Source organism: Phacochoerus africanus, chromosome 7 (genome assembly GCF_016906955.1).
Source record: "Phacochoerus africanus isolate WHEZ1 chromosome 7, ROS_Pafr_v1, whole genome shotgun sequence".
Lineage (NCBI taxonomy): Eukaryota > Metazoa > Chordata > Mammalia > Artiodactyla > Suidae > Phacochoerus > Phacochoerus africanus.
The window spans coordinates 82,732,642-82,758,542 of NC_062550.1; the positions used below are offsets into that span (position 1 = coordinate 82,732,642).

A 25,901-nucleotide genomic window follows, 5' to 3' on the forward strand; every position below is an offset into this window, starting at 1 on the left:
TATCTGGTCACTGATTTGACACCTCAGACCCATGTGTCTTTAACAGTATCAACTGTAGGGTTTCCCTCCTTCCTACAAAGGGCTTGAAGGCTGGAGCTGAGAGACCTCCAGCGTACACTGTTACCCTTAGTTGACCATGAAGATGCTGACTGTGAGGCAGCATGGGATGGGGAATTATCCAGTCTTGAATTCATTTTACACTACTCCTTATCCTTGCCCTAGAGCTCACCTTCACCTCAAGAATCCTCTGGCCAACTCCCTACCCCAAATCCCTGCCAGCTATTATTTTTTACTTAGTTTCTCTATAATTTATTCCATCCACCTTGACACTGGAATTTTGGTCCTTACTGAAAAAGGAAGACAGGGAGACTTTATGCAAACACTTCCTTCCCCTGATCGTTATCTTTCTTTGCCCATATGTGTACACACACAGGCACACACACAATCTCTCCCTCCTTCTCTCCCTTCTTCTTCCTCCTCCTCCTCTCTCACAAGCACATTCACACAAACACACTGACCCATTCAAGACACAGGTGCTTCCTGACCTATGGAGATATTTGTCCTGGTAGTTCCCCGATGGGTAAGTGCTTCTCTTCTCATCATCCACCTGTCTTCTCCCTCTATTCCTTTATGCTTCCCCAGGACGTGGAGCTATCTCCATCTTCAGCTTCAGAGTCTCAGCTCAAAGACAAATGGCACAGCATGCCCTCCAAGATCAAGGACAAAGGTCAGGGAGGACCTCCAGGCACCGGATAAGGTAAATGGGGCTAATGATGACCTTCAAAAGTCTTTAGATAGGATATTCTCTATGCAAGAAGAATCAGGGTCCCCTGTCTTGCCCCCCCCTCCTATGGCTGCACCTAATTCCTGGTTGGGGAAAGCTGACACTTTCATGTCTTCTCTCTCCTCTCCTCCTCCTTAAAGGAAGGAACAAAAGCAAATCTCTGTCATTCTGCTTATAGGGTGGGCATCAATCTGAAATTCCTCCAGGAGTTAGTTATGGGACATTTATTTATCTCAAGGCCAACTTTCTCTAAGTCCTTATGTCCTCTAGAATATAAACAAGGCCAGATGGCCAAATCCATGCTTTCCTCACCCTGGGGTGGAGAGAAAGGCCAAATCTACTGCCTGGGACTGAATATGAGATGCAGGCAATGTTTTCTCCACAAAATCATAAAAAAGGTAGGCTTGCTGTGAGTTTATGGGTCAGGAAAGCTTCTGAAAGGAATTGAAACTTGGCTTGAGCCTTTGAATTATGTAAGAGATGTTTTGAGAAACAGTTTGCTGGAATTCAGGAAGAAAATGAAAAGTTCTTCTAGGTTTCTAGGTTGCATATCTTATTAAGGTTCTCATAATGATGAACTGGGCCTCAAGTCTGAAAGCCAGTGAGGAACTAAGAAGCCTGAAACTTGGAGGAATCTAAGAATATGCATTCTCTCCAGGACAGCTGAAGAACTATGAGAAGAAAATAGTGAAAATATTGGAGTCCCTCAGAGTTCTATACAGGAAAGTGCATAAAACACACCCAATCTGGATGCCTTTTCTTTCTTTTCTTGCCTAACTGATCTGGTTAGGACTTCCAGTACCCTGTTGAATAGGAGGATGAGACTAAGATTCCTGGTCTTTTCCTAATTCTGGAGGAAAATCTTTCAGCTTCTTACCATTGTGGGCTGTGGACTTGTCATATGTGGCCTTTATTACAATAGAGGTAAATTTCTTCTACACCTAATTGTTGACACTTTTTTTTATCTTGAATAGATATTGAATTTTATGAAATTATTTCTCTGCATCTATTTAGAATATATATGATTTTATCCTTCATTCTGTTAACATCGTGTTTCACATTTATTGATTTGCTTATGTAGAATCACCCATGCATCTCAGGGATATATCCCAGTTGTTCATGGTGTATGCTCCTTTTAATGTGCCGCTGAATTCAGCTAGTATTTAGTTGAGGATTTTTGCTTCTGTGTTCACCAGGAATATTGGCCTGTAGCAATATTGCAGCATCCTTTTCTGGATTTTATATGAGAGCAATGTTGGCATCATAAAGTGAGTGTGAGAGTGTACCTTCCTCTTTAATTTTTTGGAAGAGTTTGAGTAGTATTGGTGTTAATTCTTTAAATGTTTGGTGGAATTCACTTGTGAGGTCATCTGGTTTTCAGCCTTTCTTTGTAGTGATGTTTTTGATTACTGACTTAGTCTCCTTACTGGTCTTTTCAGATTTTCTATTTCCTCACGATTCAGTCTTAGTAGGTTGTATGGTTCTAGCAATTTATCCATTTCTTCTAAGATATCCAATCTTTTAGCACATAGTTGTTCACAGTATTCTCTCACAATATTTTTATTTCTGTATCAGATGTGATCTTTTTAATTTATACTTTTGAGTTCTTTTTTTTCTTTGACATATTAGTTGTTCAGAAGTGTATTAATTTCTACATGTTGTTAAGAATTTCCTCCTATAACTGATTTCCAGTTTAACACCATTGTGGTAAAGAAAAGATGGATGATATATCAATCCTTTTAAGTTTGTTAAGACCTGCTTTATGGCCCAACATATGATCTCTCCTAGAGAATATGCTATTTGCCTGAAAAGAATGTGTATTTTGCTGCTTTGGATGTAATGTTTTATATATGTCTGTTAGATCCATTTTTTCAATCATACTAATCAAGTCTGTTATTTCCTTCATAATTCTGTCTGTATGATCTTTTCATTGTGGAAAATGAGGTACTGAAGTCTGCTCTTATTATCATTGCTGTCTGTTTCCCCCTTCAGTTCTGTTTATATGTGCTCTGTATATATATTTATGTGTTTCAATGCTGAGTGCATATATATTTACAATTGTCATCTTATCTATATGAACTGACTGCTTCAATTATATAATGACGTTCTTTGTCTCATATGATAGTTTGGGACTGAAAATCTGTTTTTTTCTGATATAAATTTAGCTACTCCTGCCCTCTTTTGTTTACCATTTCCATGGACTATCTTTTTCCATCCCTTTACTTTCATCCTCTGTATGTCCTTAAAGCTAAAGGTGTCTTGTACATAGCATATAGTTGAATTTTTAAAAATTGACTTAGCCTCTCTTTTTGATTGGAGAATTTAATTTACATTTAAATAATTATTAATATGTAACTATCAATAATTACCATTATCATGTTGTTGTATTGTACAGACTATTTTGTAGTTCCTTTCTTGCTGTCTTGCTGTCTTGCTGTCTTCTTTTGATTTGCCAAAAGTTTGTAACAGTATGTTGGATTTTTTTTAAACCTTTGTGTATCTACTAGAGATTTGTGGTTACCATGAGGCTTACACAAAACATTCTATAGTACATCTTTTTTAAGCTGATAATTGCAGCTGCATACAAAAACTCTACATTTTTTTCAGCTCTCTACATTTTGTTACTGATGTCACTGTTTACATCTTTTTACTTTTATTATTTTTTTCTTTTTGGCTGTCCTGTGGCACATGGAGTTCCCAGGCCAGGGATCAGATTCCAGCCACAGTTGCGACCTATGCCACAGCTGCAGCAATGCCAGATTCTTAACCCACTGTGCCAGGCTGGAATCAAACTGCATCCCAGCTCTCCAGAGATGCTGCTGATCCCACTGCACCACAGTGGGAACACCTACCTCTTTTTATAATGTATACCTATTAAAAAGTTGTTATAGCTATTGTTACTTTAATACCCTTTGTTTTAACTTTTATATTAGCATTAAAGATGATTTAAGCACTACCCTTACAGTATTAAAGGATTCTGAATTAGACCCTACCTTTTCCAGTGAGATTTATACTTATTTATGTTTTCATTCTGCTCTCTGATATCCTTTCATCTTGAAGAACTCCCTTTAGCATTTGCTGAATTCCAATTCTAGTGGTGACAAAGCTTTTGTTTGCCTGGGAAAGCCTTTGTCTCTACATTTCTGAAGAGTAGCTTTGCCGGGTAAAATATTCTTGGTTCGCAGGTTTTGACTATATCACCCTTACTTCCTACTGGACTACGAAGTGTCTGCTGAGAAGTCCCCTGATAGTCCTCTGAGAGTTCCCTTGTATGTGGAAATTCACTTTTCTTGCTGCTTTTCCCAATTCTATTTGTCTTTGATATTAGACAATTCGATGCTAATGTCTCAGTGAAGATTTCTTGATGTTCAGCCTCTGTAATTTTTGAGCATCATGGATCTAGATGTAAATCTCCCTTCCCAGGTTTGAGAAGTTTTTGTCATTATGTCTTTAAAGAAACTTTCTTTCAATCTTTACTGACTGGCTTCATGAGTGAAAGATATTCACCATCTGCCCCACCTAAAGATTCTGGGGTTCTCTCAGGCCTTTCTATGGGTGCACTCACTACTATCTTCTTGTTTCCCCTTGAGGAGAGGTTAGGATTTTGTGCTTTTCTTAATCCCACAAAGTCAGTCTGGGAGCTGAAAGCCTCTTGTTTATTTGCCCTGGAGCATTCAAGAATGTGTGCCTTGCCCCATTCCCACACTGGTGAGCCAGCAGGTGATAAATACATGCTATCTGAGAGGCTTGCACTTTCCATCTGCAGAGGCTAATATGCACCATTGCAGGGTGCATGTGAAATGCTGGGGCATGGGTCAGTCAGTTGAGGGGGTGATTTGCAGGTGAGTGTTCATGCGTAGTCCTTTTGGTAGAGCCCACAGACCACTAGTAGGATCTACAGCTGGTTTTTGAGATCCATGTGGTGGAAGCTCTCATTGCCCACCCCTTCTCTCTGTTCCAGTTGCCCCAACACTATTCAGCTATGCCAGTCACCTCAGTGTCCTGGGTGGGATGAGGCAGAAGTGGGCCTCTTGGTCAGCACCTCACAAGGCTGGGAAATCAGGGTGCTCATTCCATTCTCACTTCCCCCCATGGGAGAAATTACAGGCTTAGAGGGTCCCTACTGGCACTATGCTATGCTGCCTTTGGGGAGGAATGACATGGGTAAAGTGAAAATGTTTTTCTTACCCTCTTCAACACACCTACTCAGGGATTTTTTTTTTTCCTTGAATGGGATGCTAGAATCTCTCCACTGGACTCCTAGTTTCCCCAAAGAGGTATTCCATCCACAGATGGTTGTTGAAGTTGATGTTTCTGTTGGAGATACTAAGGCTGTGATCCCCCCTATTTTGTCATCTTGCTGATGTTGCCTACACAGTGTCTCATCAGATTTATATCGCCTTTCTTTCCAGAAAATCCATTGAAGACACAATGAGACCAAAGGTGGGTGAGACTTCCAAATACACTGGTTCCTCTGGGGATCCTGGTTCCTGGCGAAAGCAGTTGTGAAAAGGCTGGGGCCAGGAGGCAGGAAAACTACCTAACGAGAACTATATCTTGGAGGACTTGGGCACTATAGCTTAGAGTGCTCTTGTTTGACTGGTGGGTCACTGTCTGCCAAGACTAGGTAAAAACTTTGGTACCACTTCTATACTGGATGGCTCCAGAAACAAGCAGGCTGTGGGGGTATTAATAAGGTTGGTAAACATATGAGTCTTCTACACCTTTCACCCACTGGCTAGATCAAGAGATGATAGACAATGAGCTGAAAATGATGCCATGGAGCTGAAGAAGACTTTGGGCTGCCTAATGGAATGATTTCAAATGTCTATCTCAATTCCAAAAAATACCTTGTATTCTATCAGTTTAATGTGTCAGTTCAGATTCTGGGAGAGTCAGGGTAATGTTCCCAAAACTTGTCTCTTATTTCAACAGGAAATAGAACTAACAATCACAGAAACCCTGTGGGACCATGTGAGTACAGAGGGGTCATCTTAGACAGTATGGTGAGAAATGGGAGATGGGAGAGAGGGCTTCAGGAAGGAGCACACTTCTTCCCCCTTGAGTAATCAGCTTATTGATGGTAAAGGATTCCAAGCTCCCTCCCATCTTGTTCTATTACTCATCCTAGTCCCAAATCCTCCTTGTAATCTGTGTATCTCAGGGCACATTCTCAACACCCACTTGTCCATTAGAGAAGCCCTTTCAAATATGTTTTCTCTGCCCATTTTTTAATAAGCACTGTATAATGAATAATTTAAATCTCATCCCCTAGGGAGCACCAGTGGGCAAGTACTCAGAAAGCCATATGTTTTAACTCTCAGATGAGGAGAAGGCAGTGTTACCATTTTGTTATGAAAATTAAAGACCTTATCTCCATTTATAATCAGAAAGAAAGTGATTTTACCTCTGGAGCCACTCAAATTATCTGACAAATAATTAACTGTGGCCCTTGAGAATAATGGATAACAGTAGAAAAATATTTCTGGAGCTTTCCTGTTCTTCAATTTATTAAATTTGAGAGATTCAGACTCATTATTGGAGAGTTCTAGTGTTGAAAAGAAAGTAAAAATAGTTCCCTTGTGGTGCAGTGGATTAAAGATCTGGCATAGTCACTGCTGTGGGGCAGTTTGGTCCCTGTCCCAAGAATTTCCACATGCCACAAGCATAGCACCCTCCCCCCTAAAAAAAAAGAAAGTAAAAGAATATGAGTTTGTACTTGGATATGAAGAACTGCCCTTTTTGTGGTTATGAAAAAAGATAATATTTTCATTTCATTTCAAGGTAATTAGATTAAATCACTTAAATTGTTTTAAAGAGATTTAGTCAAAAATATCTTTCTTTGTAGAAGATAAATAAATCATGTTTGATAATTAACAAAATTGCTGAATCCTATCAAGAGAGTGTTTTGGGTTCTGAAAACCATGAGTTAAAAAAGAAATGTATGTTTCATTAGGCCGCCAATGGGAATTTGTTGCCTTTAGTCTTCTAACTGAATCAATGCCATGAACACTCAGTCTCAGAATCCACATAATTAAGCCTTGTTTTTTGAAACTGCTTTAAAATAGACTTATATTTGACTGATGTGAGAGTAAATTCTTTTAATTCCGTAAAAGGGGTGGTTTTTTTTTTTCACTTTGATGTAATGTCCTTGGTTTCCCGGAAATAGGAAAATGACAACCAAAGTGACCAGTTCTCAAACATGAAAATGCCAGAGTTCACTTTGTATTTGAATGATGTACCAGTGCAGAAGTTAGCCATGCCCTTAGACAGCTGAAGCAAATGGTTGTGGACTTTCACAGAACACAGATATTTAGTTGGAATTTCTGAGATTCTCCCTAAAATACCAGCTACCTCAACTTTCCAATCTTGACATTCTATTTGAATGTATATTTAAACTCTGATATAGAGATGAGAATTAGAGGACAAGTGACCACTTCTGAACTTATAATATCAATTTCCATATGAAGCTAAGCAGGAAAAGATTTTATTAAATCAAAGACTATGAATTTTTTAATTTTTTAAAAAAATAAGTGAAAGTCTCCCTAGCCTCTTCTGCAAGTTCTCATTAAACAGTATTATATGAAATGAGTAATGTGATTAAGTTTTTTATTCTCTGTGACTTTCAATGACTCTTCCTACAGGTTTTACAGAAAGAAATAATCTTCTTAATTAAAATGCTGTATTAGAATAATTTATGTTCTTAAATTATATTACTAAAGAGTGAGTCGCTTATGTAAGGTTCAGAAAAGCATTAGAATAACTTATGTTCTTTAATTATTATATTACTAAAGAGTAAGTTGCTTGCACAAGAGTCAGAAAACCATCCTTTTGGGAACCAGTACATAACTGGATATCTATGACATAATAAAGGATGAATATGATAAAGGGTGAACACAGAGTTGCTAAGAGGCAAAAAGCTGGTGACTGGCACAATCCACCCCACTGACTATTTGGCTTCCATATGCACCCTTACACGCATGTTGAAACTCCTGAATACCAAGAAAAAATACCTATATTTCCACCAAATAACATACAGCTATCTGTCAATGAGTCCTCATCCTTCCCCCCAAATGAAGAACCTTAGATTTCCAATATCCATTTATGTCTGGGTGAGAATATAGGTACACATTGTACAAGAAATTCCAGAGCTTTTTCCAAAGTGATGACACAGTTCTATATTCCTTCCAACAATGTGTGAGAGTTGCAGATGTTCTATATATTCATAAACACTTGATGTTTTCTTCCTGTGTATTATAATCCAAATACAAATGTGCTGATTTTTCACAGCTATGTTCAGTTGTTAGCTTCAGAACAAGGACCAATGAAATGAAATAAATTATTTACATTCCTTTCACAACTTAGTCCTCTTTAAATAACTTCCTGTATTTCACCCACTGACCAAATAGAGAAATGGTGGCCCAGAAATATATGTAGAGTGGAAGTTAAACAGATTTATTGCTTAGAGCTAGGAAGCCACACTCTCTTGGCATTGACACTCTACAGCCGAATAACAATTGGGAGATTCTAGATATAAAAGATGATCATTATACAACTGCAGATGTGATAAATTCATTTGAGTAATAAAAAAAAATCCATTTGTAGTAAAGCCTATAACATTAATTTTTCCATAATTTTTTTTGCCTTCTGTCAGGTGCTAATGGCTTTTAAGGATATACAAAAGGAGGTGAGATTAAATTTCCATTCTCTAAATTCCCTGGCTACATCATTTCCCTTGCCCCTGTATTTCCCATACCCTGCTGTGATGTTACCTCTGATTAAGGTTTTAGTTTTAGGTCTTTATCTAGAGATTTCTCCCTTAAAAGAGTAGTACTGATTTGTCAGTCCAGAAAGTAAGGCAAGAAGATGCCTAACAATTCCCTTGCGAAAATATGATAATATAGAGAGAAAATTGTATCTACGGGAACTACTCTCAGCAAGAATATTTTACGTAGTTATATGAAACACTGATAAATGACTGGGTTGGGAGAATCCCAAATGGCTTGATAAATTGCCTTATTAGGAGAATATGTTTATCAATTACAGGGTAGTACAAATTAAACTAAGCTAAACTTTGCTGTGCAGCAGTCCTCCTCTTTTGCTCCTCTTTCATGCAGATTTCAGTCTTTTTTCTATACAAATACTGATCAAATATTTAAAAATACAATCGATCATGCAATATATTATTGGCCAGCCCTAGACTGAGTTACATTAGCTTGTGCCAGGTATTGACATGTCTCAGTCCTACCAAGCCTGCTCTCCCACCTTAATTTTTTGCTGTCTGTTAGAGCAGAAAACAATAGGCATTACCTACACAATTACTTATCAACTTACTATTTACATAGGCAAAGACATATCTTGGGACAAATACTAATATAATACTAGGGCAACTAGGAAACTTCTGTACAGATTTCTTAACTTTCGTTCCTCTGAATAAAGATATTATTTAATTAAAATTAGAATCTAGGAGTTCCCATCGTGGCACAGTGGTTAACGAATCCGACTAGGAACCATGAGGTTGCGGGTTCGGTCCCTGCCCTTGCTCAGTGGGTTAATGATCCGGCGTTGCCGTGAGCTGTGGTGTAGGTTGCAGACGCGGCTCGGATCCTGCGTTGCTGTGGCTCTGGCGTAGGCCAGCGGCTACAGCTCCTATTCAACCCCTAGCCTGGGAACCTCCATATGCCACGGGAGCGGCCCAAGAAATAGCAACAACAACAACAACAACAACAAAAAAGACAAAAGACAAAAAAATAATAAAATTAGAATCTAAAAAAAATAACAGAAAAAAATAATAATATGAACCTCCCATGGACTTATGAAAAATAGCTCTCTCTTCCCGCGTGGAGAAAAGTGATGGGTAAAAATACTGAGAAGGCACTGAAAAGAAATTTCTTCTATTTTACTATCTAGACCACTCTTAGCCTTTGGACTAAGCCTTTTTCTATAGCCCAAGAAGGCATGCCATTGGATCCTGCTGCTGTATCTGGGACTTTCTGTAAGAAAAAATTACAGCAGCTTTTGCAGCTACCCAGCCGTGGGTAAAAGGGGGCAGAGATCAGAAGCTTGATATTTTCACCCAAGTTTTCCTTGGGGTCCGGGTGTCTCTGCCCTACCCAGAACTTTAGTCCCTTGAGACCTGAGTGTCCTCCAAGCAGGGCTTGAGCTAGTGAGAGGGGGAGGCTTGTCCACAAGTGGGACTTGTATGTGATCGCTATCCTCTCAGGGCCTATAAACAAGGTTACCAGTCCGATCTGACATGCTCTGTGCTGAAGCTGTCTTCCAGTTCTAGGGCTTCTTCATGGGGTTCCTCAGACACAGTCCTTGCCCTCACAGATCCACCTAGGCCGGTACAGGTCATCCCCTCAGTCTGACAGACACCCTGATCTCAAACATATTATAAGGGCAATTTTTGTACTTAAATAATGAGAGAAGAAAGTCAAGCAAAAAACAGCCAGGAGAGATAGGATGTACTTTCTTTCTGATGAAGCAAATGTTAAAACCCTCCTCTAGAGCACAGTTATGCAGAAACACCATCGAGTAGGCTTGTGGGAGTTTAGGAGGCTCAACATTTTATCACTTTCACTCTGGGATGAGTAAATGGGAATTTTTTAAAAAGTCCTTCACTGATACTTAAAGATTCACCTCAGAGAACCGATGTATAATCAATGAGGAGGGTGAAAGGGGCCGGGAAAGGGAGAGCAGAAAGGGGCCAGAAAGAATAAATGTATGAGTAATCACGACTTTAGGTAATGAATTGTGTCTCCCACCCCTAAAGAGGCCACAGCTTGTCCTTTTTATTTATTCATTATTCAACAAACATTTATTGAGAATATGCTATATGTAGGGCATTACATTGAGTGGTTTGGTATAAAAGATACAAAACCAATACAATTCTTTCAGAAAACTTAGAATTTAATTCTAGTCCCAAGAAGCCCATATGCCTCACACAGACATCCCTACACTTGACCAAATCTATAGCTGGTACAACGACAAAAAGACCAGCCTCGGAGTCTCTGACTTTCTCTGAATTCTCATTATTTTTCAGCTTCAGGAAGATGCTCGGACTCGAGGTAAAAAAACAGTATTTCAAGGTTTGGATAAACCAACAGTGGTGGGAGGGAATAAGGAGGAGTTCATACCAAAGTCCCATCGTGGGAACTTCTATTTGGCTGCGAGCTGGCATTAAGGCATCGGCAGTCTTCCTCTGTCTGGTCCAGTTATCTGGACAGGGAGGGCAGGATCCCTTTTTCCCTTGAGATGTCTGTTAAGGGCCCGAGAACACACTCAGCCCTCAGTCAGACATGGCAGTTTTCAGGAGAGGAGAGACGACAATTAGAGGTGAGCAGATTCTCAGATCTGTGTAAGGGTTTGGCAAAGCTGATATAGGGAAGGACTGAACAGCAGGGAGGTCAGAATGGAATGATTATTCAGGGTAGTCAATTTTTAGTTCTCAAATGCACAGATGCAAATTTTAGTGTTTCAGGGAAATTACTCAAAACACCCAAGAGCCTAAAATTATAGCATAAAAGGCATTATCTGGAGCTCCTTCCTTTCCAAGAAGAAACTTAGAAATCAGGGCTTTTCAAACTTTGCATGTATACACATTGCCTGAATACCCTGTGAAAAAGCAGATTCAATAGGTCTAGAGTAGGCCTGAGATTCTTTATTTATAGCAGGCTCCTATGTGATGCTAGAGCTGCTGGTTCAGGGATCAGACATCCAGTATCAAGAATATAAATGACTGAGCCCACTGAAATACCCTCTAACATGAGAATGAATGAGACTTAATTCAGGGACTTCCAAGGCCCTTGGAAAGACAGAGGAGACTTCATACATGGATGCAGGAATGAGAGAGTAGGTAATCAAAAGGAGATTCTGAGTCGAGGGGTTTCTCTGGATGTTGGCACTCCTAGATGCCTTTCTAGCTCCTTCAAAAAATGGAGCTCATAAGAGTCTGAATTTTCTTAGAGCTCTTTAAATATGGCCAGTCCAGAGAGAACACCCTGTGATCTTTCTCCAAGCCTGGTCAGTCACTTCCATTATAGAATGAGAAGGAAATACGGTCAAGCAAAATCCATCAGGAGGGACAGGGGAAACTGTCTTGGCTACTGATCCCTAAGGGTCAACAAATCAAAAGAGCCAAGGTTAAATTAATTTGAAGGATGCTCTCTTTTGTTCAAGGAAGGTGGATTTCCAAATAGGTCACTGCAGAGCGCTAGAACACCTGTTTGATGACCCAATGTGAAAATGTGGATGTAGGATCTTAACTGATATTGTTGCATCTCTGCTTCCTAGAAGGTGGGCAGTAGGTTGGTGTGTGGGGGAATTCAGAATAAGATGAGAATTCAAGTCTCATTATATCCATTTTCTAAACAAACAAACAAAAAAGCAGACAAGGACCTGTTCTAGTGTCAGTGCCCTAAGACTGAGGCATTTGGCTGACTTCTAACACCTAGAACTGATTACAAGGGTCTGGGGCCCATGATTCAATATGCTTTATAAGTAAGTGACCAGATATCTGGTGCTGCATTCTGCAACTGCCTCTCTGACAGGCCTATAAGTCTTTAGCTTCCCTACAAGTTTTGGCCTCTCCCACTTTGGCTATACTCCAAACTAAGGATGTGATCAGGGCTCAGGTCTCCTAGGGAGACATATCCAGAGCCCTCTAATGGAATGATTCCTTCCTGTGTCCCACCCAGGGATGAGCAACCGCTCCACCACACCCATATCATCTGTATCCAGGACTGGGTAAGTGGCCCTCTTTTGACAGTCCCCAAGGGAGATGATATCCACCAGATATGGGTGTAGTGGCTAGAAACATTGTTGGCTCTGAGCTTAGCCTTCGAATGCCTGTACTTTCAATATACACCTCTTCTAAAGGGGCAAGAGGTGGTCTTCCACCACTCTCAACTAATGGTGAGCCGCAGAGCCAGGGCTTCCTCCTCCATCCTCAGCCCCGTCAGAAATCTCTAGAATCTTAGGATCAGTCTCAGACTTGACCATAACAGATTTGGGGAGATGCTATTTATTCAATTGAGGGAACATGGAAACACAGAATGATGGGGAGTTCCTGTTGTGGCTCAGCAGGTTAAGAACCTGACTAGTGTCCACAAAGATGTGGATTCATTCCCTGGCCTTGCTCAGTGGGTCAAGGATCTGGCACTGCCAAGAGCTGTGGAATAGGTTGCAGATGCAGCTTGGATAAGAAAGGAAAGCCATGAAAAAGAAGCAAAAATCAGGAACTTCAAAAGAGAACTTAGAAGAAAATTTTAAAAACTTGAAAGATCAATGCCGCAGCATTGGGAGATATCAATTTATTTTCCATTAAAAAAAAAAAACCCAGGAGAAAAAAGATCAAGCTATGACACCATAGATTTAATTTGGACATTAGGAATGTTTTTCTAATAGTGAGAATTGAAAAACAGGATAGTGGGTCATCAAGACCATAGCATCATGTTCTGCAGAGGAGTTCAGAATTACTTTTAAAAAATCAGTTTGATATGTTTCAGCTATGGTTCCACCTGAACCAGGAAATGTAGAAGGTGAATTCCCTAGATCCCTGTTTCAACCAAATTTGTTCTTATCCTAGACAGTTGGCCCTGGTGAAATAAAAAACATTCCTCTTAAAGAGATAGATCATTATACTTTATTTATTGATTGATTTTTTGTCTTTTCTAGGGCTGCACCCGTGGCATATGGAGGTTCCCAGGCTAGGGGTCCAATTGGAGCTGTAGCCACCAACCTATGCCAGAGCCACAGCAATGCAGGATCCAAGCCACGTCTACGACTTACACCACAGCTCACGACAACGCCGGATCCTTAACCCACTAAGCGAGGCCAGGGATCAAACCTGCAACCTCATGGTTCCTAGTCGGATTCATTAACGACTTAGCCACGATGGGAACTCCAATCATTATACTTTAAAGTGATTTGCACTGAAAGCATGAAAGGCAATAAGTGATCTCATATTTACATAAATCTTAAATTACTGTAAACTTTTACCTATAAGCAGCACTTTTGATTGGTCAAAACCATATTGGATCAATAATTTTACCTTATTGTAATATTCCTCTGAGGCAAACATGAGGAATTTTCCTGACTTTCCTGATGAAAACATAGGCTCTGATAAGTTAAAAAACAGCATCTCCTAACATCCAGCAAGAGCTCTTTCCTATGGGCCACGGCATCATTGGGGAACTGCAGTTCCCAGAGCCAGTGATGTCCATTCCTGGTGGAGTCTGACAACAAAGTCCTTAAGGACTGTGGAGGCTGGGGGGGGGGGGGTTGGGGGTGGTTGGGCCAGGGATGGGATCTCTCTCACTCATACATTTACAACCTCCTCTTATTTGGCTCAGAAGCGTCAAGCCTCCAGATTCTGGGATGACCCCAAAGTTGGGAAGATCACTGCCAAGCACTGGAGATCCAGGTGTCCAGGGCCCTAACCTGAGAAGACAGTTCTCTGATCAATAAGCTTGCTACCCACTTAAGCCTTAACCCTACAACCAAGGAAGAAGACCATCTTTGCTTCTGCCAGGTGTTTCACCCAGATGGCCTTTCCCCTAAGCTCTGCCCTGCCCATCCCACTGTAGACAGGAACCTAGACTCATAAGTTCTCACCCCAACACAGCAGAGCAGCATCTCCCTCCAGCAGGTATGGCCCAGTATGAAGGTCAATAGGTGAGAGGGTATATAAGCCTGAGGATATGGCTACTCCAGGATCTTTTGGTCAGGGTATATTATATGTGGGTAGTTCTGTATAGGGAAGAGTGTTTAGGAATCAGAGGCAATTATGGGATAGAGAAACAGAAAGATAGAAAGGTTAAAAACACTCTAGGAAGCATGAGACCCATTATTCCTTTCTGGAAAGTGCTCTGGAAATGTACAAAACCTTTAAGGCTTAATTCAGAGCCAGGGCAGTCAAACACTGTAGATCCACAACAGACTACACTGTCAGGATTCTCATTAATGAAGCCCTCGAGCATGCTGCCCTCAAAGGGACTGCCTAAGTGATAGGTCATTTCCTCAACCATTTTAACTACCCTACTCACTAGTTTCATCTGATGCCTAATCTCATACGGAGAAAAAGACCATCTCAGATGCTTACCTGGGTCACAGACTACGCCAGCAACATCCTCTCTCTGGCCGTCTAAGGCTTATTGGTAATTCCTTTTGAAAACCGAATCTGGAGTTCCCGTCGTGGCGCAGTGGTTAACGAATCCGACTAGGAACCATGAGGTTGCGGGTTCGGTCCCTGCCCTTGCTGAGTGGGTTAACGATCCGGCGTTGCCCTGAGCTGTGGTGTAGGTTGCAGACGCGGCTCGGATCCCGTGTTGCTGTGGCTCTGGCGTAGGCCGGTGGCTACAGCTCCGATTCGACCCCTAGCCTGGGAACTCCATGTGCCGTGGAAGCGGCCCAAAGAAATAGCAAAAAGACAAAAAAAAAAAAAGAAAAGAAAAGAAAACCGAATCTGAGTGATGAATGACAGAGAAAATTAGGTTCACCTGCATGTGCCTAAGTACAGTGACTCTGGGTATTTTCTTTAATAGTCCCCAGTCAAATACTTTATCTTACTTCCCCCATATACCAGCAAAATACACAAAATGTCCCAATATTTTGGCAACAAGATCACACCTTTTTGAAAGAACATACACACTTACAAAACATCTGTCATTCAAAACTCAGTTTTGACTCGGAAGTTAAGGCAGGAAACGTCCTTCCTCTTCAGGACAACACAGGCAGTGAGTATTGGACAGCACAGAGTGGGGATGACATACAAGAAGACAGTATATACCAATGGATGTCCTCCCTTAGTGGGTGTTGGGTATCCTCAGATCATGGGGTCATGAGGACAGAAGTATCACCAAGAGGACTGATTGTACTTCCAGAGTCACCTGCCTGGTAAACTCAATTTCTTTTATTCCCATCCATGTGACTGTAACATCTAGGGTACAGCTTTGGTTGCCTGCAAAACAAAATTACTAGGCAGACATCACCACTGATCCACAAGAAAGAGTGATACTCATGGGCAGCGATGCCAGGGTCTATGTCTCCAACGGGGAACTTGGAAATCAAGTGAGTCCTACACATGTCACAACAGCCAAGCAAAGAAACCAGGGGGGAACAACTGATAAAATAAAGGTGGTGCCAAAGATGTTTTCCCTGTTCTTACTGGGTAGTGGAATGGAGTGCTTGGGCACAAGCGTAGTGTTGCATTTGATTCTGAGAATAATACTGTAGATTAAGAGATTAAGAGAAGATCTGGATTTTGACTTTACCCTAGTTATTCTGCTTCACGGGGCTCAGTTTCCTCCTCTGTAAATGAGGCATAACTGGAAAATTCTACTATTGGTTCATTTCTAATATCCTGTGATCCAGATGGTCTCACAATCCATGATTCCAACAGAGCTATCCCCAAGACGACAAAAAAGGCAACTCATCCAAAATATTTCCTACAAGAAAAAGCTATTTAGGATATTTGTCAAAGATCGTGACCTTTGCACATATAAATGCACATAGGACATGACAGGGAGGGTGGAGTTTTTAGCTCTTACTTGTTCTTTTACAAACAAAATTTAGACAAAAGAACACAACATATTAAAAATTATGCAACACAGAATTAAACCCCAGGAGTGAGAATTTGTCACAATACCAGCAAAATAAGAATACATTATAACAACAAATAAGTTTAAAAAATCACCTCATTAGATGATGACTGGGCATTTGTTGAAAGACAAATGTTGATTTTTTAAAAATTAAGACTACAAAAGTAATGAAAATTTTTCACATGATAGAGACCTCATAATTTCAGGGTTGTACTGAAAACAGAAACTACACAAGGATGACTTCTATTTCCATGCTGCTTCAACAGTATTTAAAAGGGTTTCAGTTGGTTTCCAGTTCTGAAAACAGATAAATATAAAATCCCTTAAGACAGGATCTAAACCTCAGAGCTGCATCTAAGACCTACATGACAGCTCATGACAACACCAGATCCTTAATCCACTGAGCGAGGCCAGGGATCAAACCCGCATCCTCATGGATACCAGTCGGGTTTGTTTCCTCTGAACCACAACGGGAACTCCACCTCTTGGTTTCTAACACATTCTCCAGTAAAAGGAACTAGGGCTCCCTGGAGAAACTGGCTGATTTTAGGGCTAAGACCCTGAATGTACAAGATGAGCTTGAAATATCTTATAGAACCAAAGAGTAAGAAAGTGGTAATAACACACACACACACACACACACACACACACACACACACACACACACAATGATGGTTGACTGTCAAAGGAGTATAGCAGCCAATTGAAAAAGGTCTCAGTGACCAAAGCCAGAACAATCTGAGCAATAAATAAACTAGTGCTGGATTTAAAACACAAAATGTATGAGACCATAGTGATATAAATAAATGACTAAACAGACAAATAAATAGAGAAGAAACATCTCCCACATAGAAGAATTACAAATAATTTATGAAAACACTCTACCCTCAAGGAGATAAAGTATATCTCCTCATTCCATATCTGTGAGCTGCACTTAGTGACTTCCTTCCTAAGGGTACGATATGAAAACAAAAACAGAGCCAACTTGGAGGAAAAAGTAACTTACAGTGGATACTTCTGAGAAACACTACCTGAGACATGGGACCGCTCAGTTGAGAGCAAGGAAATAGATGTGTGCATTCTAATCCATGTGTATACACATATCTATAACAGTGATAAATTATGTTGATAGTGTGTACTGATATTATGTGATGAAAATGGTACTTAAGGAGTTCCCATTGTGGTGCAGTGGAAACAAATCCGACTAGGAACCATGAGTTTGTGGGTTAGACCCCTGGCCTTGCTCAGTGGGTTAAGGATCCGGCATTGCCATGAGCTGTGGTGTAGGTCGCATATGCAGCTCAGAACTAGCATTGCTGTGGCTGTGGCATAGGCCAGTAGCTGTAGCTCCGATTTGACCCCTAGCCTGGGAACCTCCATATGCTGATGGTGCAGTCCTAAAAAGCAAAAAAAAAAAAAAAAAAAAGAAGAAGAAGAAGAAAAGAAAAGAAAGAAAGAAAATGATACTTAACCTCTGTGGTCTTGGTCCCCAAAACCTATAACCCTGATCAAACTATGATGAAAACATCAGACAAGCTCAAATTTAGGGACATTCTTCAAAAATATCTGACCAGTACTACTAAACCTGTCAAGGTGATCACAAACAAGAAAAGCCTGAGAAAACTGTCACAACCATAGAATCCTATGGCAACACAGACAACTCAATATAGTGTGGTGTCTCTGGATGGGATCATGGAACAACAAAAAGACCATTACATAAAAACTAAAGAAACTTGAATTTAAAAGTATGGAGATCAGTTAATAATTTATCAATATTGTTTCATTCTAACAATATATTGTATTAATGTAAGATGTTAACAGGTATAACTGGATGCAGGGAACATGAAAACTATGTTGCCTTTTAAATTTTTCTGTAAATAACAATTCTAAATAGTTATTTATAAAAATAACTCCTGCAAAAGTTTATTTAAATCCTAAAAGAATAATAATAATGGTAAGCAACTACTGAGAACTAGTTAATAGGTTTCTCACTATGGTGTGGGTCAAAAATTCTGAAATGCCTTTCTATGTATTCTGGATTTTTGGAGACAAACAGGAGCCAAGGGTCTTACTGTTAGAAAAGAGAATATCAAATATCAGAGTTCCTGTTGTGGTTCAGCGGGTTAAGAACCCAACATAGTATTTCTGAGGATGCAATCCTTGGGCCTTGCTCAGTGGGCTAAGGATCTGACATTGCCGCAAGCTGTGGCTTAGGTAATGGATGCAGTTTGGTTCCCACCTTGCTGTGGTTGTAGAGTAGGCCAGCAGCTGAGGCTCCAATTCAATCCCTAGCCTAAGGACTTCCATATGCCACACATGTGGCTGAAAAAAAAAGGAAGAGCAAATATGAAAAGGTAGAAGATATATCTGTATGTTTATATAATATGCTTATACAGATGTTTATAACTACACACACAAATATATTTTTTTTATTTCTATCTGGTAAAATAGGTGCCATGACTTAACAGTACCAATATGCTCACCAAGTACCCAGATCTTGTTTGCTAAATGCTATTTTCCATTTAAAGGAACTAGAGTACCTTAGACTAAAGACTGATTCAGGACTGTGGCAAGGAAAGTACAAGATGAGCCTTTTTGTGGTATAAAAGGAAGTGATCAAACAATGATGGGACATAGCAGAAGGAAAAACAAGTCAACTTAGAGGGGAAACCACTGGACATATGTCGAGATGATTTGAGCATAACAATAAATAATTATAGTAATTGATTATAATCTAAAATAAGAACCCCTGAGTCTGTACTGAGAAAGTAGGGAGAGAGACAGAGATACAGAGATAGGAAAAAGGAAAGACCCTACTTGAAAAAGAATGCAAACTAATAAAGAAGGAATGAATGAGTTAGGAAATTATTAAAGGATATTAAAATAATGGGGTAAAAGTTTAACAGGGAGCAATACTAAACAAGAAACAGACCAGTCCTCACAACAATTTGGAAACACAATTTTGAAATAGTTCAATGACAGCCTGGATTAAGATGATTTGACTCTGCCTGCAAAAGTAAAAGTCATTTTTTTTCCAGAGTAAGATAAAATCAGCCATTTTTAGTCATTTCTTAAAATGGTAAGTATTCCTTAAGACATGACCAATGACCAAAGGAAGAAGAAGACCATCAACACAGAATCACTGACAAAGGAGGCAAGAATATACAATGGAGAAAAGACAGCTTGTTCAATAAGTGGTGCTGGGAAAACTGGACAGCCACATGGAAATGAATGAAATTAGAACACTCCCTCACACCATACACAAAAATAAACTCCAAATGGATTAAAGACCTAGATATAAGACCAGACACTATAAAACTCTTAGAGGAAAACATAGGCCAAACACTCTCCCACATAAAACAACAGCAACATCACAACATCTCCGATCCACCTCTCAGAGTACTGACAACAAAAACAAAAATAAACAAATGGTAGCTAATCAAACTGAAAAGTTTCTGCACAGCAAAGGAAACCCTAAACAACACAAAAAGACAACCCACAGAATGGGAGAAAATCTTTGCAAGTGAATCGACTGACAAGGGATTAATCTCCAAAATTTATAAACACCTTCTGCAGCTCAATACCAAAAAAACAAACAAACAACCCCATAAAAAAATGGGCAGAAGGTCTAAACAGATAGTTCTCCAAAGAAGACATACAGATGGCCAAAACACACATGAAAAGATGTTCAACATCACTCATTATTAGAGAAATGCAAATCAAAACCATTATGAGGTACCACCTTACACCAGCCAGAAGGGCCATCATCAAAAAGTCTATAAACAATAAGGGCAGGAGAGGGTGTGGAGAAAAAGGAACTCTATTACACTGCTGGGGGGATTGTAAATTGGTGCAACCACTGGGGAAAACAGTATGGAGATGCCTCAGAAAACTAAAAATAGGACTCCATTTGATCCAGCAATCCCACTCCTGGGCATCTACCCAGAGAAAACCATGACTCACGAAGACACATATACTCCAATGTTCATTGCAGCACAATTTACAATAGCCAAGACGTGGAAACAACCTTAATGTCCATCGACAGAGGAGTGGATCAAGAAGATGTGGTACATATACACAATGGAATATTACTCAGCCATTAAAATGAATGAAATACCAACATTTTTAGCAACATGGATGGACCTAGAAATTACCATGCTAAGTGAAGTCATCCGTACAATGAGACACCAATATCAAATGCTTTCACTGACATGTGGAATCTGAAAAAAGAGACAGACTGAACTTCTTTGCAGAACAGATACTGACTCACAGACATTGAAAAACTTAATGGTCTCCGGAGGAGACAGTTTGGGGGGTGGGGGGCTGTGCTTGGGTTATGGGATGAAAATCCTGTGAAATTGGATTGTTATGATCATTATACAACTACAGATGTGATAAATTCATTGAGAAATAAAAAAATAAAATTAAATTAAAAATAAAATTAAAAAAAAAGAAACAGAACCACTGAAGATCTCAGATACTAGACAATGCATTTTAATACTCATTCATTCATTTGTTCAATAAATGTTTGCTTTTTTCTAGTTTTTTATAATTGACAAATAATACCATATGAGTTTAAAACACTCAATAGGATGATTTGATATACATAAATATTGCAAAATAATTACCACAATAAAGGTTAATTAACACATCCATTACCTCACATAATTGCCATTTTGTGTGTGTGTGTTGAGAACATTTAAGATCTACTTTCAGAAAAAGTAAAGAATATAATAGTTAACTAGTCACCATGCTGTACATTAGATCCTCAGAATTTATTCATCTTATAATTGGAAATTTTTACCCTTGGATGAACATCTCCTCATCTTCCCCAACTGCCAGCCCTTAGCAACAACCAACCTCCTCTATGAGTTCAGCTTTTTTAGATTTTATACATAAGTGAGAGCATACTGAATTTAAGTCTTTCTCTATCTGACTTATTTCACTTAGCATAATGCCCTCTAGGTCTATGCACATTGTCACAAATGGTAGGATTTCCTTCTTTTATGGCTGTATAATATTCCATTGTATAGATATGCTATACTTTCTTTATCTATTCATTCACTGGCATACACTTAAGGGTATTTACATGTCTTGGCTATTGAGAATAATGCTGCAATGAAGCCAGAGTGCAGATATCTCTTCAAAATAGTGATTTCACTTCCTTTGGAGATATACCCAGAAGTAGGATGCTTTATTACATGTCAGTCCTATTTTTCATTATTTTGAGGACTCTCCACACTGTTTTCTATCATGGCTGTACTAATTTGCATTCCCAAAAACACTGCACAAGGGTTCCCTTTTCACCACATCCTTGGTAACACTTGTTATCTATTTAGATGTGCATTTTTAAATGACTTTAATGTGTGCAAGGAAATATATGGCAAAATGGAGAATGTCTCTAGAAAACTACATTCAAGAAAAAAAGAAACTCTAGAATTGAAATACAAAATAACCAAAATTAAGCAGATTAGAAACAGAAAGAGAGATTATTAATGAAACTAGAATGTGGGTCAACAGAAAATATCCTGACTGAAAGACAAAGACAAAAAATTAAGAAATACAGCATAAAATCATCAAAGTCTTATTGGAAATGGTAAGATATATACATTTAGAGTTGTAGAAAGAGAGGACAGGCAGGAATGGAACAGAGCAATATAATTTAATATGACAATGTAGTTAAACAAGTTGAAAAACTGGAAAAGCAAAAGGAACATTATTGTGATACAGAGATAGTAATCATAGGAATTAGAGCTAAGGGAACAAAGAGAAGAGGCTGGATCACTGACAACTTAAAGCCTGAAGAAGATTCTCCTCTCCAAGCTGGGACTCAGATCCTGAAGGAGGGTGCTACTGATCTGTGCTGCCATCTCAGGAGCTCAGAGAGAGAGTCTTACAGAGCTAGGAAGGGAAGATTTCTTGCTGCTGCTATGTCTGAGGGCATGGGAAGCCTAGTACCAGGAGTGCTGAGAAAAAGCTGAAAGTGGAATCCCAGCTATTGCTGGGGTGATGCTAACAGAAACAGCAAGTAACCTCCCTTTAGTGCCACAACTGCAGAAGAGTTGACATCAAAAAATAAATACACTTTTTTTCATATTATGCACATCACAAAGCATAAGGGTAGGTTTGGAGATAAAAGAGAGTAGTTTAGTAACCACCAGGAACCTCCAATAGGTTAAATACAAAAGAAACTATGCCTACACAATCATAATAAACCACCAAAAACTAAAGACAGAAAAATTTTTAAATCGACTGAGACGAAACACAAACTACCTTTAAACAGCACTGATACAGGATGAGACCAGGGATCTGGGACCCTTTGCTGCAGTGCTTACACCCAGAAATTCATCTCCTCCAGCAACAGAATACAAAGAAACTACAAGGGACAAAAATAAAAGTGCACATGTCCAGTTGGGGAAAACTGAGCAACAAGATACAAAAAGACTAAAACTCAACTGGCACTTCTGAGGTACTGGGAATAAAAACAGGGTACTATGCATGATCCCGGAACACAGCACCACCAAGGGTGGCAGACCACCTAAAGCCACTCCTCCTGCCTGACCCCCAGGTCCATCTATACCTTCACCCCATTTAAGGGGTCAGCTTGCCCTCCAGCCCCTGCTTAGGAAATGAGCAAGGGCAACTGTTACATGTTTTCCCTCTCTCCTGCTACAGCATGAGTCCCAGTGAAGATTTGCCTGAATTTCTTGTCTGGCTTCTTATCAATTTCTATTGATTAAAGAGTCCAAGAACCCAGGCAGATAACAGTACTACCTTTAGACACAGGAAATTGCCACCCAGAATTGGACATGTGTTTTGGGGCTTGTCTGGTCTCCTTCCCAACCTCCATTATTCACAAGGTGCTGGTCCTACAGAGTTCAGTTCATCCACCCACCCACAGCCAGAATGCTCCATAAACCATATGCCAAAGATCAGGGACTTGAATTTCCTGCCCAAACAGCCTCAGGTCCATTTTCAGGTCTCACAGCCCTCCTTTCACGAGTGTGTAGGCCTGAGGTATGTACATGGAGCTCCACCGTGCATGCTGAATTATGAAGCACGCACAGGCTCTCCCAGTTCATGAATGACCCAAGGGTGGGGAAAGAGTGAGCCTTGGGTTAAGGGCCTCCATTTGTACTTTGACCAGGGAAATAAGTAAGGGTGAACCTGCCTTCCATGGAGCAAATCTTAGACTGAAACTGATTTCCCAACAGAAATGATGAAAGCCTTAAGACTATAGGTTAATATTCTGAAAGTGAGGAAAGAAAATAAATGCAAACTAGAGTTTCTATACATCACAAGATACCTCAAAATGAAAGAAAACATACCTGAAAATTGAAGGGAGAACTCCACTGCTGCTCCAGGCACAGATGGTAGGCAGAGATAGGAGGAGGCCCAGGCCCTAATGGCATGCATGTTCCACCCCTCTGTTTCCAAGTGTTGTATGGCTGCAGCAGACTGAGCCAGCTCCTCAAGATCAGGTGGCCAGTGGCAGGAACCAAAAGGGTAGCGAGCAAGACAGGAAGCTTAGAAGGCAGCCAGCCTCAAGGACTCCGAGAGTGCAGCCCTCCTGCGACCCTTCCACATCGCCCACACACGCTCTGGCCTCGGCAGCCACCGTCCAACAGGGCGATAGCAACCATAGCAACCGCAATTCAACCTTAGCTTCTTCAAGATTTTGGAGGGCTTCTAAGGTGGTGGCACCAGCATCCTGGAGGATGAGCTGATGGAAGACATCAAGACCTAGGAGAGTGAGGAACAGAAGCAGGACCTGTGTATAACATCTGGAGAGTCACTGAGCCCTGCAACCACAAGCTCATCCTCTTCTTCCTCATCATGGGCAACAGTGGCTCCTAGGAGGTCACTGAGGGCTACCAGGCCCAGCATAGGCAGCACTGCATGTCCTGCAAAGGGAATATTTATTACAGTGAAGATGTGAATGTGGATAAAATAAAAGCTTTCATTTGTCTGATGATGTATAAATGTGCTGTGGTTGATGTGCTATTTGGGGGTGCTAAAGCTGGTGTTAAGGTCAATCCTAAGAACCATGCTGATAATGAATTGGAACAGATCACAGAGAAGTTCACCAAAGAAGGGCTTTATTGGTCTTGTCATTGATGTGACTTCTCCAGTTAGGGGCACAGGAGAATGAGACATCTTCTGGATTGTTGACACCTGTGGTGGTACCATAGGGCACTTCGTTAGGCATGTACTTAGTTAGCCATGCACATGCCTGTTGTTACTGGTAACCCATCAGTCAGGGTGGTATCCACAGATGTTTCATTGCTACTGGCCATGGTATTTTCCATGGGATTGAAAACTTTCTCAATGAAACTTATTAAATGACCATTTTAGGTGTGATACCAAGATTTGGAGATAAAACATATTATACAGGGATATGACAATGGGGCTTGTGTATTTACGCCATACTGGTGCTAAATGTCTTAAGTTGGTAAATCTAATGGGAGCACCTGAAATTCAGATGGCATTGACCCAAAGTTACTAAAAGACTTCAGATTACAACACAGATCAATCCTGGGCTTCTCCAAGGCAAAGCCTTAGGAAGGAAGCACCTTGGAAGCAGACTGTGACATACTGATTCCTGAGAACAATGAGCAGTTGACCAAATCCAGTGCACTCAGAGTCAAGGCCAAGGTCATTGCTGAAGTTGCCAATGGACCAACAGCTCCAGAATCTAAGATTTTTCTGGAGAGGAACACTGTGGTTATTTCTGATCTCTACTAGAATGCTGAGGGACATCATTCTCAATAAGTCCATCCAAATCAGTCCATTAAGAAAAGAGAAATTGAAGTTAGGAGATCATATACAGGTCAATGAGTGTGAAAATAGAAGTTACCTGGGCCAGAGGGCAATTTGGTATATTTTAAGTAAAAAGTTACTTTTCATCTAGGTATGCTCCCTTGCTCCAAAGCTTGGTCCTAGCATGTTAGTTACCTGTTGTTTGAGCTGAGTAATCCATTGCTTGAATCTTTTGCTCTGGCCAAGTCTTAAATGGAAACTGCTATAACTTTGATGCATTTAAAAAGTGGGTTGTTGCATTTTAAGAAAGTAGTATGGTTCTAAAATAAGCTATTGTCATTTTATATCAGCAAAATAACATAGGTTGCAAACAAAAATACAGCTGTTTCTCTTTACACATTTTATTCTTTTACAATGAAGTAGGTACACGTTGCCGTAATAAAATTGCCTCAAATCACTTAATAAGCCTAACTTTGAAGCAGTGAGTTCTTATAAACATGAATTTTAAAAGCTAGTATTTTAATGATATAAAACAGTATCATTTATAGATCATCAGCTCTGTGTTGCTATCCAGCAAACATAAAAAGCTAGATGGATAATTGTTATGTTCATAACCGCAGATGATAAAGGCTGTTTTTGTTATGGCTAACTGAATTTGCTAAATGTAAGTAGGACGTGTAGTCCAAATAGTGTAATAACCTCTTTATCATGTTAATTTTCATTTCTCTAATGATCTATTGTGTTGAGTGATTGAA

General features: G+C 39.9%; 1 pseudogene; it reads left to right on the forward strand.

Moving 5' to 3' along the window:
• Positions 1 to 576: 576 nt before the first annotated feature.
• LOC125130445 (glutamate dehydrogenase 1, mitochondrial-like) lies at positions 577 to 25,158 on the forward strand (annotated as a pseudogene).
• Positions 25,159 to 25,901: the final 743 nt, after the last annotated feature.